Below are 21,542 nucleotides of genomic sequence, written 5' to 3'. Positions count from 1 at the left end.
GTTCATGTTTGTGTGCTCAAGCTCTCTATACATTTTTCTTATAATGGTGACTTGGCATAGTATGATTTTTTTTTTTTTGTCTTTGCAAAGAGGCATAAAGGATTCCTGCTAAGAAGCTGTCTTTGCATTTGTTTCTGCAATACTTGCATCTTCAGCAATAATTTCTACAATGCGATTTGTCCTCAATGTGTTGACCTGGAAAGCACCTGTTTTGGAGATCATTACACAAGCCTCTGTAAGATCTTTGCTTACCTGGAGAACGGAGGAAAGCTGGATAACAAATGTGAACAACAAAAACCCACTCGAAGTAAAACTTTGAATTCAAGTAGCCACCCATTCCCTGGGTTCACACAGATAAGGAATCATATGCAAAGAATCTTCTTCCTTCTGCTCTAGTTACTGGCTTAAGTGAATTTGGGCAATTCACTTAACCCCTCTCTGCCCCCATTTCTTTCTTCAGTCACCTGATGACACTGGTAGTGAAATTTCCTTGCAGTAATGTGACAATTACCCGATTAATGACTATTAAATTCTCTAAAGACCAAATGCAAAGAAATGCTTAATAAAATGGTAAATAGGGAGAAAATGGAAGTAAAGGGCCTATAGCCACAACTGGAAAAATTAATAAAGGTTACTTTGAGAGGCACAGTGAACAACAGCTCCTATCACTGTCTAATTGCTGACTGTCTGATCTTATAACTCAGAGCTTGGCCTAAGCTTTTATGGTGCGTGACAACAGAGTTTTCCACACCTGCTTCATGACGAGGCTGCCACCATAGCCAAGTTCCTGATCACAGAGCTTATGAACTTTCCCCGCGAGAGTTGCTTTCATTTCATAGAAACCTCTGTTAAAAAAAAAAAAAAAAAGAAGAAGAAAGAAAGGAAAGGAAAAAAACAAAATAAACAAACAAACAAAAAAACCTAGACTTTTTTCTTTTGCAGAGACAGGATACTAAGTCATTCCCCTCCCATCCAGAGCAGACTTCCCCTCCCTTCTCTCTACAATGGCTTTATCTCTGTAGTTACCTGTAGTTCAAAGGCAGAAATGGAACATAATGGGATTTGGCTGAAGGGTTATAATCCTAAGAATTCCAAAACTTTTCATCGAAGGGCCATTTCTAAAGAGAGCTTTTATCCATTGGCAATTTCAGCTGAGAGCTATTCAGTCTGACTCAGGAGGCGCCACATAAAGGCTTCAAAATGCCCTGGTCTGCCACAATCCCTCTGCAAGGGCAGAGACAGAGGCTCTGTGTGGCGTTGCTCGCCCATCTGTGATAGCATTTGTGTGAAAGAGGAACAGCCTAGAGCTAAACTGGGAGGAATGGAAGGCCATTTCTTTGGTCAAATTTATTAGAACAGCTAGTACCCCTTCTGTACCCACAGAAGAGGGCTTTACATTTTTTATTAGTCAGGCTCGGCTAGGAAGAAATACACTGTTGAATCCGGAGTTTGCTTTCATCCAGGATGGCGGCAGGTACCATGATGGCGAGAGGGAGAGGTGCTGGGTGAGCCCGATGTTGGAAGAGAAGCGTGCACACAGAGCGCATGCTCTCATCCACATAGGCACTCATCTACTCATCCCCATCCCCGTCACTAAAGAAGAAGCTGAGCCTGGCAACAGAGTTTTGACACTAGCTCTCTGCTCTTGTCCCTACCTCTGCCCTCCTGGCTGTAACCAGGCTTCTCTGGCAGCCATTATTTAGAAGGAACAGGGAGGCTGCTGAGCTGTTTGTCCCATTAGAGTAAGAAAATGTTAATATAGAACAGTAACTTTTAGAAATATCCCTGTAGTATCCAGTGAGTTATACACACTTCCATTGCCTTAGGAGGGGGTGAGGGTGATTTATTTCCTTGTAGTTGCAAGCCCATAGGATTGAACAATGAGGGCTCCCCAAGTACTTAGAGAGAAGGGAAATAAGGTTGCCCTGCGAGGATTAAATGACTGGAAAACAACACTTAGCAAAATGTTTTCCAGTTCCTTGGGAACATACCAGAATATGGCTTAATTAGTGAAACTGACACATCTATAGTCAGCATGTATCATCATCTAAAGGAAGCAGCCATGTAGCACATTGGCTTTAGAGGATCCAGCTTCCTACACAGTCCAGGAGATGAGAGGAGAAAGCAAGAGGTCATGAACATCCTGTCCACCAGGCCTCAAGCTAGGACAGGCACCCTCAAGACTTTCAACCACTCTCAGCTCTGACCCTGCACCTACTGAAGAGCCCTCTGATTTAATAATTTATCTTCTCAGGAAAACTGTGCCCTTCAACAACAGATATAAGCACCTTAGCTACCAGAACTAATAATTCTTTGTTTATAAGTTAATAACTTGCCTTTCTAGTCTACTATCCAGTTTAAAGTGAATCTAGTTTTTACAAATTCATAAGAGTTGAAATATTTCTGTGTTTACTCATAAAATCCTGTTTTCATACCTATAAGAGCAAGGATCATGGAAATATCAAGGTAATGGCTTCCAGGGAGAAATCTTGGGGGTCCTCCACTAGCATCTAAAGATTGCTTCTAGGTATCCCATTCACATGAATGTTTTCTTCCATCTTACCTCATCCTGTGGTTCCTATTTTCTATCAGTATGGTGAAGAATCTCTAGAGACTAAACCAATTCTGTGTTTCCCTAACATTTGAAGCCAGAATTTGTTGTTTGTAAAGTTGTCCTTTCCTATGGATCGCCTTTTTTTTTTTTTTTGAAGCTAGTTCTCATCAATGCCAGTAAAGAGACCTGGTCATTCCCACAATGAAAAATTATAAGAGACAACCAACCTCACTTGAACCAAGAATGCATGATGAGGACATAAACAAGTAACTATTTCAAATTCTTTTTTGCTAAAATACATTCCCTTCACTTATTCACTCAATATTTCTTCACATACCTATGATTACACTAGCTGGTTTTTGAAGATGCATTGGTGAATGAAAAAAGCCCTCACAGGATTTGTGTGTGATTAGAAAATGTAAGCTTTAAGACAGTAATTCCAAAGATAGTCCACCTATGGGATTTACAAATTTGTTAAGTTCTGTGAAAAATACACCTGGATATTTCATTAAATATATTAGAGCTGGTCAGGAAAAGTTTCTCTGACACAGTAGCTTTTAGATTTACCCTAAAAGATAAATAGGGAAGAAACCAAGAAAGATCATCTGTTTTAGTCAGTTTTTTTTTTCCACTGTGACCAAAGATCTGACAAAACAATTTTAAGGAGGAAAAGTATATTTGGGGGCTCACAGTATCAGAGGTCTCAGTCCAACTTCATTCTTTGAGGCCTGAGGTGTGGCGGAACATCTTGGTGCAAGGATGTGGTGGAGGAAAGCAACTTTTGTGTATAAAAGGCACCAGGAAGCAGACAGAAAACCTAAACTCAGCTCACAAAATAGATACCCTAATGAGATATCCCCAGTGACCCACCTCCTCTGGCCACACCCTACCTGCTCACTGTTACCCCCTAGATAATCCCTATCAGAGGATTAATGCACTGATTAGTTAAAACTCTCATAACCCAATCACTTCACCTCTAAACCCTCTTGCTTTGTCTCCCACTTGAGTTTTGGGGGGACTCCTCATCTAAGCTATAACAGTTGTCCATGCAAAGAGAAAGAATGGGAAAGAATCTTGAGGTTAAAAAGAGAATTGTATATTCCAAGAACTTAAAGAGTTCAGAACTAGCTGAAACTGAGAACCACCAGGAGAAAATGGAGGCCTAGATAGCAAACTAAGCATGGCGTGCATAGCATAGCAGATCCTATTATGGGTTTTATCTATTTCATCTGTTCTTTCAGCAAACACCACAGGGCTGCTATGATTTGAATGCTGGTAACTTTCAAAATTCCGGATGAATTTTATTTGATACTGTGAGGATATTAAGAGGTAAGATTTTTTTTCTTTTTTAATTTATATATGACAGCAGAATACTTTACAGTTCTTATTGCACATATAGAACACAATTTTTCATATCTCTGGTTCTATACAAAGTATATTCATACCAATTCACGACTTCATACATGTACTTTAGATAATAATGACATCACATCCATCATCATTTTTAACTGCATGTCCCCTCCCTTTGCCTCCCACCCCTCTACCCTATATAGAGTTCATCTATTCCTCCCACACTCCCCCTCCCTACCCCACTATGAATCAACTCCTTATATCAGAGAAAACGTTCTGCATTTGGTTTTTTGGGATTGGCTAACTTCACTTAGCATTATCTTCTCTAACTCCATCTGTGTACCTGCAAATGCCATGATTTTATTCTCTTTTATTGCTGAGCTGTATTCCATAGTGTATATATGCCACATTTTTTTTATCCATTCATCCACTGAAGGGCATCTAGGTTGGCTCCACAGTTTAGCTATTGTGAATTGTGGCTGTGTCCCTGTAGTATGCCGTTTTTAGGTCTTTTGAGTATAGTCTGAGAAAAGGAATAGCTGGGTCAAATGGTGGTTCCATTCCCAGTTTTCCAAAGAATCTCAATACTGCTTTCCAAATTGGCTGCACCAATTTGCAGTCCCACCAGCAGTGTATGAGTGTATCTACACCCCCCCCCCCATCCTCGCCAGCACTTGTTTGATTTTATAATGGCTGCCATTCTTATTGGAGTGAGATGGTATCTTAGAGTAGTTTTAATTTGCATTTCTCTAATTGCTAGCGATAGTGAGCATTTTTTCGTGTATTTGTTGATTGATTGTATATCCTCTTCTGAGAAGTGTCTGTTCAGGTCCTTGACCCATTTGTTGATTGTGTTATTTGTTTTTTTTTTTTGTTGTTGTTGTTGTTGTTTAACTTTTTGAGTTCTTTATATACCCTAGAGATTAGAGCTCTATCTGATGTGTGAGGGGGTAAAGATTTGTTTCCAGGATGTAGGCTCCTTATTCACTTCACATATTATTTCTCTTGTGCACAAGAATTAAAACCAAGAATCAACAAATGGGACGAATTCAAACTGAAAGAGGTCAGATTTTTAAGATGTGATTTGGCCTTGAGTTTCTACCTTCATGGGTTTGATTGTTGCTATGATAAAAGTGAATTCAGACCCCCCTTGGTCTTTCTTGGCCTTTTCACCTACTACGAGAGGGTAAAACGTCCCATCTCTCTAGACTTTGAAGCAGTGAGAGGCCATCCTGGAAGTAGAAGACTGGAATCTAACCTGCAGCTGCCTTGACCTTGGACTGTCCAGCCTCCAGAACAGTCAGAGAAAGCAGTTCTGTTCTTCATAAATTATTCAGTCTTTAGTATTCTATTCTAGCAGCACAAGGACAAGGGCCTACTATAAATCAGGAACAGACCTAAGCATTGGCTGTATATCAGGAAACCACCTCTTTGGGAGTGAGGAAAAATGCTATTTCTAGTATGTCAGTCAGAGTATTTTGGAGAATGATGCCATAAATGAGGGAAACAAGAAAGCACCAGGGTCAGAGTTTAATTACTACTTTCACAGTGTGCTGAGTGAAGGCTTTGCCAGGGCGGTATTTGAGCACAGATCCAAAGTAAATTTGAGAGAGCAAGCTGAGGAAATATCTATGGAAAGAACAGGCAGAAAGAAAAGCAAGTGCAAAGGCCCTGAAGTAAACAGAATAATAGAAATGCTTAAATACAACAAAGAGCCAGTAATGAAGAATTCATGAAGAAGAGAGGAATAGGAGATAAGATCAGAGAGATGGTATATATGTGGGTCCAGTCAGACAGAATGCCCTAGGCCACTGCAAAACTCTTTGAGTGGAATAAAATGCTTTTAGTAAATTGCAAGGAGTGCCACAACTTAATTCCCATTTTGATAGCTCATTCTGGCTTCTTGAGTTGAGAGCAGGATAGGAATTAAGTGGGGGTGGGGGTATTGGGAAGCATGGCAAAGAGACCACTCAGGCTATTATCTTTATTCTGCAAATAATGGGAAATAAAGAGATTTAAGTCAAGGAGTTACACTGTATGAAAATACCAAAATATATATTCTCATTATAAGTCTCAGTTTAGCAATTAATTAAAAATACAAACACCTTAGCAAAATTAAGTTCTTCCCTATCTTAAACCACTGTATTAATTAATTACTGCTAAACTTCACTTTGATTCTTTTTTTTTTCCTCATTTGTTTCCTGTAACTTGCAGCCATTTGGCCTGTATGCATCTTCCAACTGTCTTCTGATGTTGGAATAAACTGGACTAATTTTAGCTCTAATTACTCACTAAGAAAACATTTGGACTTTGTTTTTCTAGCTTCAAGAAATGCCTTGAATCCCTGAGGCTTCCTTGTGTCACAGGTATCTACAACCCTGGAATACACACACACACACACACACACACACACACACACACAAATATGGCTTTGAGACCCACTCATCAATATTGGCAAAAATTCTAAATTTACTCCTTCTTGCATTTGCTGTTCCCTCCACTGGATGGTACAAAATTCCCAGGCTTTTGATGTTGCTAGAGAATGGAGAGACTTTCATTCCATCCTGGCCCACCTGTCATGTGGCTCTCTCTGCCTGTCCCAATGTGGGCAGTGTGATTAGCCAGTAGCACTCTGGGGAGGTGGTGGATCCTTTAGGAGTTGGGACCTATTGGAAAGAAGCTAATTTTCTGGGAATGTGCCCTTGAAGGGGATACAGGGACCCAGGCCACTTTCTATCTTTCTTGCTTAGTGTCAAATTTAGCCATGAGGATCATTCAGCTGGGCAAATTCAGCCTTGCTCCTTATCCTCTCTGGTGCTGCTCCCTCTTCTGTGATCCTGCCAGCTTACTGTTGCTGCAGTGAAGAGAGTTTCCAGCCTTGGACATCCTCAGAATCCAGCAAACTGCATTCTTCATTTCTAGAGTACCAGCAATGTTCCAGGTGAAGCTGAAAATATGGAAAAGCACATTAGTACCTCTGGATTCAGTTGCCATTGAACTACCCAGAATACGATATCTGATGTGGGTTCGTATTCTGGGTTTATGTAAATACCTTTCAGTTCAGTTTTCTACTAAACCAGCTAATAAGCAGTGCAAAGGATGAGGACTACACATAAGGGGTCATATTCAGACCACTGAAATCTGGTGGTCTTGAATCCTTGCACCTGGCTGAGTCCTCATCTAGTGCAAGCTACACTGACCACCAGATTTCAGGGACAACATTCTGAGCAATTTCAATGTCAAGAGAGGGGTCTTACCACTAGGCTGGCAGAGAAGCTGTGTTAGGACCCAAACAAACGTCTACCTATTGCCATTTTCAGGAAATTCTTGTTGCATATATGCTTCTATGTTCTAAACTTTTGTAAGAGGCAAGTTTGTAGGACAGTCTTTGCCTACAGCTCACCCCACCTCTTACCCAAAGTGCAAAACCCTGGTTCTTTTATTTGCCAATGTTTTTTGGTGGAGGAATATTCTTAACCACAAAAAAAGGGATGTGCATAAACTAATCTCAATAATCCACCATTTTGTACTTGTATAAACATAAAATGATATCTCTCCTCCTCCTTCTCCCCTTACTAAGCTGAAAGAATAGAGAATGTTTGGCCTCTCATACATTTCTGATGATTTTACGTTGTTTGGCATCCTAGGTCTATGAAATAGCTTCTTAGTTCTCATTACCATTTGAGAAAACTTTCCTTGGCAAATATTGATATTCATTCCAACATCAACTCTTCTGATTAATGTTTCATCTCTCATTCTCTGTATTTACTTTTATACTTGGTTTTGTTGATTGCCAACTATTTTACATCTGGGTCATCATAAAAACTTCTGATAGTTTATGCTTTCTAATTTTCAAGACATAAATTTTGAATCATTTCAATTGACATGCTTTTAGAAACAAAACGGATGTCTTTTAAGTCCACTCAGGAAAAGGAGTTATAGACTACTCAATGTAGAGATTGATAAAGTAGGTGGCATTGGAAAGCCAGTGAGGAGAGCTTCAGTCAAGCAAAGATTATATTTCAAATCTTTACCAGTTACAATGATTATCACTGTAGTTCCAAATTGTGTTAGTCAGCTTTCCACTACTGTGACAGAGTGCCTGAGATAAACAACTTAAAGAAAGAAAGGGTTATTTTGGCTCTCAGTTTCAGAGGTTTCAGTCCTTGCTTGTTTGGCCTTATTACATTTTGGACCTCTGGCAAATATGTGCGTTATGGTGAGAAGCACACGGTATAAGAGGTCTGTTCACCTTATGGCTTCCAAGAAGCAAGAAAGACAGAAAGTGCCCTGGGTCCCCATAACCCCTTCAAGAGCACATTCCTAGCAAATTAGCTTCTTTCCAGTAGGTCCCAACTCCTAAAGGATCCACCACCTCCTACCAGTGCTACTAGCTAGCAAACAACCTTTTAGCACTTTGGCCTTGTGTGGGGTATTTAAGATCCAAACGTACCACAACTCTTTATTCAGCTGGTGTTTTGGTTACGTTTCTCAGATTTTAAAAGAAGATATATTAGCTTTAGCTCAGTTTGACTGATTCTTATAGGCATAGCTTTGCTGTTAATTAGTTTAAAAAATCTATAATCCAACTATTTGTTCTATGTGATGCCTGGTTATAATAAATATTTGTGGTGGATTAATTGAAAAATATAAAGTCTTTATTCTGTATAGTTCCGTCCTTGTATCATTTTGGATTGTTAAACTCCTATTACAAAACTAGCTTTGCAGTTTAACACCAAAGAACTTTGTGAGTAAACATTCCACTCTGCTTTAATGAGATTGAGATTGTTGAAGGTGGTTTTTCCCACATCACACATTCGCCTTTTATGAAGATCCATTAGGGAGAATTTTATCAGATTTCAATGTAATCAAAGGATGCCTCTCTTGCTCATTCTTTTAACAAAGTTTAACTGAATCTTTAGAATGTGTTAAATCACTGTGGCAGGACCAGTCATACCATGATGAACACAGACAGACATGTTTCTAATCCCATTTGAACTTAGAGTTTAATAGTGAGAGACCTGAGATGGATATCTTATTTTAAAAAGCTGAATGAAGCTGGAATATGTGCTGTGAAGAAGAGTCTCATATCCAGGCATCATAGTGCACACCTGTAATCCCAGCTACTTAGGAGGCTGAGGCAAGAGGATTGGAAATTCCAGGCCAGCCTCAGCAATTTAGTGAGACCGTGTCTCAAAATAAAAATAATATGGATTAGGGGTGTAGCTCTTACCTAGCATGTGTGAGGCCCTGGTTTGTTTTGCAGCACTGCAAAAAGGAAAAACAAGTAGAGTTCCATTGTGTCATTAAGGTATGGGATAAAGGGACTTGACAAATTCATAAGATCAGGAAAGAGAAAGTGGAGACAGGAAGTCAATGAATTTTAAGCATGCTGGGAAAGTGTGACATATTTAGATCTCTGTTCTGAAAAGAATACACAGGTAGTGCATGCCTGCAATCCCAGTGCCTCAGGATGCTGAGACAGGAGGATCATGAGTTCAAAGCCAGCCTCAGGAAAAGCCAGGCGCTAAGCAACTCAGTGAGACCCTGTGTTTAAATAAAATACAAAACAGGGCTGGGGATGTGGCTCAGTGGTTGAGTGTCCTGGTAAACCCCACCCCACTCCCCCAAAAATACACAGAGTATCTCTGAAGGGCAACTTATGTTTTTCCTTTTTAAACAGGCTCCTAGGAAGCATAGGCCAAATTTTCAGGATACATATCTGCAAGTACAAAACACTTGATGGAATGAACTTAGGCCAGTAACTTTATCCCTGACTCTATATGATCTCTATTTCTTTTAGTTTTACTTTCCTCCATTTTTCTTACTCAACAATTTTTATTTTATTTTTGCATATAAGTTTATAATCCATATCATTTGGGGGGACAGATAAAGTAAGGTATTAATTATAAATAAATAAAAAATAATATTCCCTACTTATGAAAATGTTTATACAATATTTTAAAAGTTAAATAAAAATTATATAGCTTTAAAAGTAGAAAACTTATAAGGAAATAAATCTCCATAGATTAAGCAAATTCCATTTGTAAACATGATAGAATTGAAGCAATCAGCAATGTTGATATCTCCAGCAAATCCTGTTGAGTACTTTTTTCAATATTCTCTGTTCTCTTTCTCTTTTGTTTGTATTAATCCTGGGTCTCTTTTTCTTTCCTGCCCCCCTCCCCCTTTTTTCTTTCTTTTTTCTATTTTTTGCTTGCTGTTAAACAATGAACTCATTGAAGAAAGGAATCCTGTCTTTCACTTATTTTTCTTTAGCTCTATCCCCTTCCCCCACCACATAGCATCTACTATAACCCTGAGTTCTGTTTTCTAAGTATTTTTCAGTTACGCATTCAAAGAGTATTCATTCTTTCTTGCACTTACGCCATCTGATCTTTGGATTTTTAAGCATTGCCATGTAAAATCGGTAATTGCAATTATTATTTTTTATTTTTTCTGTGCTTTCCTTCTACTCCCCTTTATTTTAGTAATCGAAAAGAACATCTTTGGCAGTGAAAAAACGAATGTTCCTACATGAAATACCAATGAACATCACCACCAGTTAACACAAAGACGCCAGGAAATGAGGAGGTAGAAGTACTCATATTCAAGTGTTGGTTTTTTTTTTTTTTTTTTTTTTTTAATTTTCTTGTTTGGTCCTTACTTAAAAATGTATCCCATTGTTCTTAAAGTTGAAAACATATAAGCACATTTTCCCTTCCTAGGCTGGCCTGTTATAACCATCAGGTCTGATAAAGCCATCTTGGAAGAAATGAGTGGAAGGAGCCCTGAGGAGGCCAAGGAGGACATGAAACGGTGCCATCTTTCTCTGGGGGAGGCGGTTAACATTCAGGCCAGTGAACAGTCCTGAGCACCAAGGGAGAGTGATGGAAAGAATTTAGGGTCTTTTTCCTCTTGTGAAAGCAACATTAACCTTGTAAAAGATCTACTTTTGTCTTGTTAACCTGGCTTTGAAGAGGAATGACCCTACGAGGGAAATAATAGGAGCAGCCAAGTATCAAGGGCAATAAACTCCTCTAAGTCTTTTTTATTTTATTTTACTATCTTCAGAGTCTAGTTTGGGGCAATACTAAGAAGGCATATCCACTAAGGAAAAGATATCAAGGGTAACATACCTCTCTTTCTTTTCTTCTTTTTGGAGATTGGGCTCTGCATTCCTGATGGAAGAAATTTCTGTGGTCCTGTCTCAGCTGGATAGCATTGTTCTTTTTCTTCTTTCTTGGAATCACTCTTCCTTTCTTGTGTCTTTCTTGCCTTCCTTCAATCATTCTTTTCTTGTTAAACTCACTGTAGGAGGCTGCCACCTGGTCGGTCCTTAGGCAGCTGCTTGGAAAACTGGTAGGTGAAGCACCTCAAGGCAGTGGGCCAGAGGTCGCACGTTGACCTTTGGGCTGTGGATGCAAGGGAGAGGCCTTCCAGAGCTGGAGTGGAAATAGGCATCTGTCAGGGCGGCTCTGAGTATGTGTCCATTAATAGTTACAAATCCTCAGTTGAAGATGAAAATTTGACTTTTATTACATGAACATGTACTGTGGACTAGAATTCATCAGCATCTCGGTCATTTGACTTACTCTGGCAGATATATATGTAGCATTTGGACTTCTGATATTTCAATCTTAATTTTTTATTTACCTATTCTTTGGTACTTGTAATATATACCCAAATATATGTTACATATATTTTTATTTGTGTATAAAATAAGAACCTCAATCAAGAAATGTATCAGAGACAGTGGTCAGGAAGGACTCATTTGGCCTCCTCTTAACTTTTGCCCTTCCATATGTTGAACCATTGTTGTAACTGGTAGCGCCACAAATTTGTTTTGCCTGTTTTTCATCTTTATGTCATTGTGGGGTTCCTTGTATTCAACATCAGGTTTTTGACATTCATACATAAAGTTGTGGTAGCCATCTGCTGTCTGTTCTCATGACTGTGTCTAATGATCCTCAAATGGTGTCCTCAGACCATCACATAAACTTGCTAGAAATGCAAATTTCTAAACAAATCCTTAAACTCCTTTCTCCTGTCCCCCCCCCACCTTTTCATACTGGGGATTGAACCCAGTGGTCCTCTACCACTGAGCTACATCCCCAATCCTTTTTATTTTATATTTTGAGACAGGGTCTCAATAGTTTGCTGAGGCTGACCTCAAACTTGGAATCTTCCTGTCTCAGCCTCCTGAATTGCAGAGATTAAAGGCGTGGACCACCACACTAGGCTGAACCCAAATCTTGACATGCTGAAATAGAAACTTAGGGGGTAGGACACAGCAATCTGTGTTTTAACTTATTGGAGTTTAAGAAACAATATCCCAAAAGTGGATGCTTCAGCATACAGAGTGCTATAAACTGAAGGACAGTGGAAGGACCTCAGAAGGATTCTCTTTGACCTCCTGCCTTGATGTCTCCTGCTAGTCTTTCTACCTCCTAAGGTGTTCATAGAAACCACATGCCTCTTTGCAACACAGATCAAAGAAACTAGAAATATTGCTCTACCTTTCTGTGTAGAAGCTGGCCATACAGACATTCTCAGACCCACCTTATGTGATGGCAAGTCATTAAATCTTCCTTCCAGAGGGGCCCTGCCCCATGCCTGAGAGGAAGGAATGCTATACGGAGAGGTCAAGAGGCATCTGGACAGGCTTTGCCTGGTTTCCCCTCCTCAGGTTATCCAATTTCCTCGTGCCTTCTTGTCCAATTACATTAACCCGTCACTGCCCACGTGTTGTTAAATCTAAGAATAAAACCAGAAAGTTTTCCCTGGACTTTGTATCTGAAGGCTCTTGTAAAACTTTGATTAAGTAGATTTGTGATGCTTTTTTCTTGCCAACCTGTCTTTTGTTTCAAGAGTGTCAGCCATGCCCTAATGACAGGGAAGACGGAGATCACACACTCCCACTCCTTCAGAGGGTTCCTATGCTCACTGACATTTAGAAACACAACATGTAGTGTTCCATTGTCTGCATACACTGTGATGTTTCTATCATTCTGCTGATGGGCATTTGGGCTGGTTTTAGTGTATGACTAACATTAAGAGCTATCAATAGTCTTTCAATATTCTAGTAACCTTTTTTTTTTTTTTTGGTGATCATGAACATGTTCTTGTGAGTGTGTATAGCTGAGAGTCAAATTTTGCATCACAGAACTTGTCTTTGTTCAGTAATATAGTAGAAAATCCTCATGCAGCTTCTAAATAGTTACTCTGATTTGTACTCCCCAGCAGGGAACAAGATTTGCATCTTCTTCATATACTCACAAAAAATAAACTTGGTATTTGTCTTATTTTTAGCCATTCTGATGGGTGATATTAGGATCTTGTTGGTTGTTTAATATGCCTTCCTCTAATGACCAATGAGATTGAGCACCTCGTTATATAACCATTTGCAGTTTATATATCTTCTTCATTGAAGTGAAATCTTTTCCCCTTCTTCTACTAAATATTCTACTTTTATCTCATTGATCCAAGTCTTTGTGAGATAAATGTGTTACAAATATTTTTCCCCATTTTTTGGTATGCAAGGAAATTATGTTTTTGATACAAACTTTCCCAAGGTGTGGACTAAAACCTACCTTGTAACAGAGATTTTTTGAAACATAATACCTATTTTCTGATTATCTACTTTTTCTTAATGAGATATTATTGCATGGGTGACAAGAGTTTTGTGCACTATGCATGTCCCTGAGGTGGTGTAGATAAATCATACAAAGATCTATAGGGAGCCTCTGGAATAGGCCCATAACCCTACAGCAAACTCTAGATACACACCAAGGCATATGTGTCCCTATCTTTTCTGCATCCTGTGATCACTATGTCATCTTCTTTTAAAGATAGTTGATTCCTATGCAACCATTAAGTAGTCTAATGTTTTAGTCAGTTTTGCAAAAAAAAAAAAAAAAAAAAAAAAAAAAAAAAGTGAACAAAATACCAACCAGAGCAACTTAGAGGAGAAAAAGTTTATTTAAGGTCTCAGTCCAGGGACAGCCAACAGCATTGTTCTGGGCCCAAGGTGAGGTAGGACATCATGGGGAGAAAGGACCCACTGAGGAAAGCTGCTCAGCTCATGGTGGTGTCAGGAAGTAAAGAGAAAGTAGATAGGGAAAGGGGCACAAGGCAAGTGCACCCTTCTAGGGGTGCCCCCAGGGGCCCACCTCCTCCAGGCACTCACCACCTGCCTATAGTTACCTCCCAGCCAATCCATTCAAACTAGGATGAACTGATTAGGTAAGGACTCTTTGAAATCCAGTCAGTTCACCTCTGAATATTCCTGCATTCACAGGAGCTTTTAGGGGACACTTCATATCCAAACCGTAGTCCTCAATAATAGACTATGGATGATCAAAGAGGTTTAACAAATCTGTTGCAAATGGAGCTGGGGCAATCGTTTCGTTATTTCGATAAAAATTGCTTCAGATTCTGATCTCAAAACATTTATGAAAATAAGTTTCAAGTGGAACAAAAATTAAATGCAAAAATTCTAGATATGAAAAACAGAAGATAATATTTATGAATACATTTCTGATTTTCTGTATGTGAAGACAGCAGTGGGAAAGATATATAGATAGAACTTTATCACAATTTGAAGCTTTGAACTCTTAAAAACAAACTGAATTAAATAGTAAAAAAAAAAAGCAAACGGAACAAAATGTTCCCAAGAAATGTGACAGTTCCTAATTTTAATACATAATCATGAACAACTAAAATACACTAACGACTCAATAGGAAATGTATAAAATATTAAGAAAAGTATAACAATAAAGTTCAACTAGCTGTTAGTTAATAGTTGTTAAAACATAAATAAAAATAAGGTGGAAAAAAGTCCAAACTCATACAGTCAAATAAATTAAAAAAAATAGTCTTTAAAAATTGCATTTCCAATATCGGCAGAGGATCTATGCCAGATTTAGATTCAAAAGCAATTTGAATTAAGAAAGAAAAATTCTATGGAGATGAAAACATCCAGGTTCTATTGCAGGAAGATACAAACTGAGGATGCAGGAAGAAAGGAATGTTGGACAGTCTGGTGACAGCCTTGAGAGGGTAGCCTTTTAGGCTGTGTAAAACAGAAAACAACAGTGGCAATAAGAGCCACAAGAGAGAAAGCAGCAGAGAATTTGGGAAAGATCAGAGGTGAGGCTCCCATTAATTAGGATGGAAGCCAGAAATAAAGAGAGCAGCACACGCTTTTACAGTGTGAGAAAAAATCATTTATTGGTTAGAGCTAGGTTGACAGAGATGGATGCAGCATACCCCTGCCTTCAAGGAGCTTAGACAGGTTAGCTGATAATTTGAATAAAATATTCTCGCAGTGGTTACAATGTCACATCTTGAATAGGATTTTATTAAATTTGCCTGGAGCACTTCCACCTATCCTCTGGAGATGAGCACAAGCTGTTTCTGTTCTCTCTCTCTCTCTCTCTCTCTCTCTCTCTCTCTCTCTCACACACACACACACACACACACACACACACACACACACACCATCTCCCCCTGCTCCCCTCTCCTGTATATGTGTTCAATTCAACCTAACACTGATATTTATAGTGATGATCCTGATTCATTAGAAACAGTGAAACTGAATTAGTATATCTGTTAAAGAAGACAGGGCAGGGCAAAAAAAGGACATATTTAAAAAAGATTTGTAGTTAAACTGATTTTAAAAAATAATTTAATCTCTTATAGAGTTAATCTGCAGAAGTGTCTATGGGAGCCAACGGAGAGCTCTACAAAGCTGAAATTTTACTGCATACGCTTCTTCAGCATATAGCATTGATTGAAACATTGCAGTGAACTACTTACTCTGCTCCCTTTGGGAGTGTAGACCAAAATACTAAGAGGGATGTTGGGAGAAATGGTGCCCATTCTGTGATAGCACACAAATATCCTACGTGGCTATATTTTATGAAAAGTGAAAAAGAAGTAAAGATAAACACCTGATATTTGAGTCATCAGATAATCAGCTTTTTCTGTGAACGATTACCCTAATTTAGATTGTTTCTTGTGTGAATCATCTAGGTAATTACCTCCAACCTCTGCTTCATTTTTTAAATCTCATACCATAGTTAATTATTGTTGCTACCAGAAGATATAAGAAAAACCTTGTGACGCTCCTTTGCTTTTTGCAAAATAAAACCTTTGCCTTTGTAAATTACTATATTGTGGGTTATCACCAAAAACATCCTTTTTTTTCCCTAGAATTAAGAACAGCATTCATGTAAAAAGAAAATTTGAAAAGATATTGGTTCAAAAAAAAAAAAAGTTTTCTCCCTCATGTAACTGATGCTCTGGGTGGGAAATTTCATGACAAATATTCATCCATTGTTTTTGTAGTAATCATTGCATCGTGAAATTAAAACAGATTCAATACCAAGCATTTTTAAAACAATTACTCAGCAGTGAAATTACTATATATTTTCTTCTACAAGCAGCTTGTATCATACGTACATTTATGTGAAAAATGGCTGACCTTTTTTATTCAGTTCAGCAGCATCATTCATTAAACTTGCTTTTTAATTTCTTCCATTGGTGCACGTAAAATGCAAGGCTGTGCCGCAGGTTCAGGGTGTGGGCACATGTATATGATTCATTTTGATCAAGAACAGAGCAGACCTCCTCACCCAGAGTTCCCCTTTTGTGCTAGTGTGTTCCGAACAGCCTTTCAGAACAGAGTCCCAAATTGCAATGACGTCCCAAATCGCAGGATTAATGTGTCTACGAACAGACCTCTTATGCCTCCAAAATGAAGTACTCCTTGCTAATTTCTCTTCAAGACACCAGCTTAATTGCATTTTAAACAAATGGGCTGCTTTGCTGGCCAACTTTTAAATGAGATAACAGCAATGTTCACTCTCCAGCAGTGATGAGTGCCTTGCAGTAGATTCAAAACTCTGTTCAATAACAGGTTTAATCTCACACCAGCAGATTTACTGCAGAATAAACTGCCACTGAGCTCATAATTAGTAAAACAACAACAACAACAAAAATTCCAACCTACTAAATATTATTTTCCAAAGCAGCAGGCAATGTTTTAGTGGAAAATTTCAGTCCTGTTCTTTGTGTGTTTTATTGATTTTATGTATGATATTGGGAATTCATGCTATGATTTAAGATAATGTTCGTTATCGATCACGTAAGCAGTTGTTTAGCTATCCAGTAACAAAATGCGGCTCCCATTCACAGAATGTGTGACACACACAGCCTGACTACAGTGCTACTCTCGTCAATCTATTTTCTTTCCTTCTCTCTCTTTCTCTCTCTGTCTCTCTCTCTCTCTCTCTCTCTCTCTCTCTCTCTCTCTCAGATTTACTGATGAAAGACAACAGAAAAAAAGGGGGGTGATTGTGCTTTACAAACAGTCTTCCCATAATTTTCTTTGTTGCAGCTATTAGTAGCCGATTTTGATTCAGTGAAAACCCTGCTCAATAAAAAGATGTTACAAAGTGTATTCTCCACCTATAGCATCTAAACAAATATTAATGAGGTAATTGTAACTATTAATGAAAAAAGAATGTCTAAAATCTATTTTATGGTATTATATACAAGGCTGTGTCCTTCTAAAATTTCTCATTTTATTACATAATAGTAAGATTAAGTTGCAATTATACACTGAGAGCACATTATAATTGCCTGAAATATCTGTGCAAAAACATTTATTACATAATTCTCAAAAAGCATGTCTGCAAACAAGGGTGAACAAAAGCTTTTGTGCAAAAGTGGAGGAAAGCAACTATACACATTTAAAAAGCCTGATTTCATTGTATATACCATACACAAATTTTTGAAAACCTTAGTGCGATTTTTGGTGGATACATGTGCATGAATGTAAGTAGAAATTAAATGTGGAATAGCCAAAAACAAATAAACAAAACTCCATAAACTTGGACAGTGTGCATTTCCTGACATTTTTCCAACATAAGTTATCTTTAGCATAGGCACTAGCTCACCACCCATCCCTCAAACATATAGTAATGGCATGTGAGGCTAGCTTTATTTCTGGCATTAACCTTTTGCTAATGAGTGCTACATCAAATGGAATTTGAGGAATCCAATGGTACTGCTGTGCAGTTTATTTTTTTAAGACCCTCAAAGCAAATTAAACCTCAGTGAATCAGGCATCATATTCAGACAACAGCAGTTTTAAGAAATATCTTAAACATACCAACTCACAAATAAAGGTTTTAGCAGTACAGATTTTCTTAGTGATAGTTCAAAGAAAAATTAATTTTTGCCTTTATTTTAAAATTGTCTGTAATTAGTACTGATTCTGGAAATTGAAAGTTATAAAAAACACAAAGGAATGAAAGAAAAGGAAAGAAAGTATTTTTCGTTCTATCTGCAACTAATTATCATGATATTTCTGTCATAGACCCAAAGAATTTTAGAAGCAAAAGGTCATAGGATTGACCCGCCTGCCATAACTCTCAAAGGAGGAGCTAGTGTTTGGAAGAGTGATGTGATAAGCCCAAGGGCACATTTTTCATTTTCCTCATCTGTTACATAGAAACAGTTATTCTTTTATCACATAACTAATACATTGCCCAGTCGGTACTCTGTTCCTTCAGATTTCCAAGTCTGTGCTCCTAACAACCCACACTGGAGGACCTTATCCAAAATGCGGCAGCCTTGTAGATCTTGTGAAGGAGTACGTTTGTCTGTTCCTTATCATTACAATTTTAGCCTAAACGCTACTGGAGCAGGCATTTTATCTCAGTAACTGTTTTCAACTTTACTGAAATATAATACACCTGTAAAATGCACCCATATCCCAAGTGCATAATTGAGTATGTTTGACAAAAACCTGAGTAGCCACTATTCCAATCCAGATCACTGCCTTCACTTCAAAAGTTTTCTTCCTGCCCCTTCAAAATAAATCCCTCCTATCACTCAGCCCAATAGGTCACTGACTTCATTTTTATCACAGAAGTGTTACCTGTTCTAAGACTTCCTATGAATGGAAGCCCAATTTTATTTATTGATTTGACTGTGTAACTATTTACACAGTTTCCAACAGTGGTGCTCTGCGAGTATCACAGTATTTCTTCCTCATAACCAACATGAAGTAGGTGTTATTATCCCCATTTACAGATAGTAAAGCAGAAGCTCAGAGAGGTTAAATAAATAGTTGATGGTCACATAGCTGGTGGACAGTGGACCTAAAATTTTAGTCCATCGGTCTGGTTCCAGAGCCTGTGCCCTGAAGTATATAATGCAGCCTGGGAACAGATAACTTTGTTAATAGCTAAACCTTTTGCTTTGCTAGCCACTCTTCTAAGCACTTACCCCTATTAGCTCATTTAATCCTCAGAACAACACTAGGTAACATTTTTCTCTTGACTTCACAGGTGAAGAAATAGAGCAGAACACAACACAGAATAGTCATAAAGTCAAGATCTTGAGGAACATTATATACACAGAGCATATAAGATTACCTGGTTTGTGAATGGGTGCTCAATAAAACACATATGCACTCACACATGCTTGAGAAATATACATATTGTACATGGTACACTATAATACATTATATATGTAATATAGATATTTACTATGTCAAAGCATGTGTATATTATGATAAATGAATCAGTTGGTGTTGATTGTATTAGCATTCTCATTCTACAAATAAAAAAATAAAACCAAGAAGCTTGGAAATAATTAAATGAAATTGAAATTTACAATCTCAGTGAACAGACTATTTTTAATAGCATGTCTGCTGGTTTGCAAAGAGCACACATTGCTCACTACATCTCTCCACCTGTTTTCCAACAGTCTGCTAGGTACATTTACCACATAACTTTTCTCATGTAACTATCACACCAACTCTAGGAGAAACTCTTCTCACCATGTTACCTGTGAGGTAACCAGTATGCAGGGGTGTTGAGCACATTCCCAACTGTCACCTTATTCTCTATGCTCAAGTTCAGGTTAGGATTGAGTCTGCTATTAATAAATTTGAAAATCTTCATTGTAGAGGTGACATGTTGGGAGTGCATGAGGTAATAAGATAGAGAATGGGAAGAAATAACACAAACGCAATCAAAATCAGTTGTAGCTAAGTGAGTGCAGTGTGTCAAGAATTTTATACATGCATTTTATTGAATGTAAGGCAGTGTCAATTGTAGCACATTTTCTGATTTGTCTGGGAAACAATGATTCAGAAAAAATGACATACATTGTGTTATCTCTAATTCTGCTGTGACCCAGAATGATTGTGATTTCTGTTTTGCAACAAGGGAAATAAAGCTTAGGGAGAAAAGGTGACAGACCACAGACCCAGAATCTGGGTTTAGGTGGCTTGTCTCATCTGTCATTGTTTTCTGTACTATCAGATTGTTTTTCATCTTTGGGTGCCAAATCTGAAAAATAAGCTTTACAGAGAATGTTTGTTCTCTGGGAAATTTACCACATTGAAATGCAAACTATAACATTGCAATGCAAACTATGACCTATTGAACCTTTGAATTATTTTAAAATTAATATTGTACACACAAATAACAATTACTTTGTTGATAGTTGCACAAGGTCTCACATTGTATTCTCTGGAGGTGAGCTCAGACATACCCTTTCTTTGGTTGAGAATGGTTAAACCAAATTCTTTTCTGGAAGATTACCCTGCCTTTCATGATGAACTAACCCTTCGTGACAATAAGGGAATTATTGTATTTTCATTATCTTACGTTTAATAAATTTTATTTTTATAGCAGAGTGGTAAGATTAGTAAATACATTTTGCCAAATAATTATATAAAATGAATAGGTTTACATGTTCTAATGACCTTACATTTAAAAAAAATATATAACACTAAAATCATATAGCTCCAAAAATACTTCCATCAGAGGAAGTTCACAATACTTGTTCTCAATTCCCATTTTGATCTTCCATCTCTGAATTGAAGCCCTGTGTCACCTTTACAAATAACAGGAGATATTCTTCTGCAGCTGAACAGTACTTTTTATATGATCTCACAGCAATGGCTTTTTGCCCATTTGTGAAAACTTTCTGTAATTTAAATAATTAGCTCTCCTTTAAGACCTTTTTCATATCAAATTAAAAGTTTCTTATGAAAAAACATGTAATTTTGTGAAATAAATCCCTGACAAATAACTGACCATTTACCTAAGTGATGATTTTTTTTACTAAGCATTTCCTAAGTATGATTTTTTCAGTGTTTGTAGAAAAAAAACACATTTGTACAGTTTGTACTGTGTACAAATAATAAAAACAATTCTTTATTTTTCTTAGAAAAGTCTTAAAAAAAAGTTCAATTATCCAAAAAAAATGAAATTTTTCTTCTTTCTAATTTTACTCTTTCTCTCCAAATGCAGCTTAAGAGCCCAAATGGAACAAGAAATGCTCAAAAAATATAGAACATCTATACTGGTTATTTTAGGTGGGTATTTTGAGTCCTTTATGGACTCAAAGCTCCTTTTCACATATGCAGCACTTGAAAGTTGACAAAGTCTTTGAACTTGCCTTGCTCCACTAGGTCCCCACAACATCCTCAAGACAGAGACAAGAAAAGCCAAGCTAGTCAGCTGTACAGATTTCAGGAGGTTGTAGTTTAAGGACTCTATGTGTTACTTAATGCTCTGCTGTGGACATCTTACATTTTTGTAAAATGTGT

Source organism: Urocitellus parryii, chromosome 11 (assembly GCF_045843805.1).
Source record: "Urocitellus parryii isolate mUroPar1 chromosome 11, mUroPar1.hap1, whole genome shotgun sequence".
Classification (NCBI taxonomy): domain Eukaryota; kingdom Metazoa; phylum Chordata; class Mammalia; order Rodentia; family Sciuridae; genus Urocitellus; species Urocitellus parryii.
Note: the sequence above shows the minus strand (reverse complement) of the source record.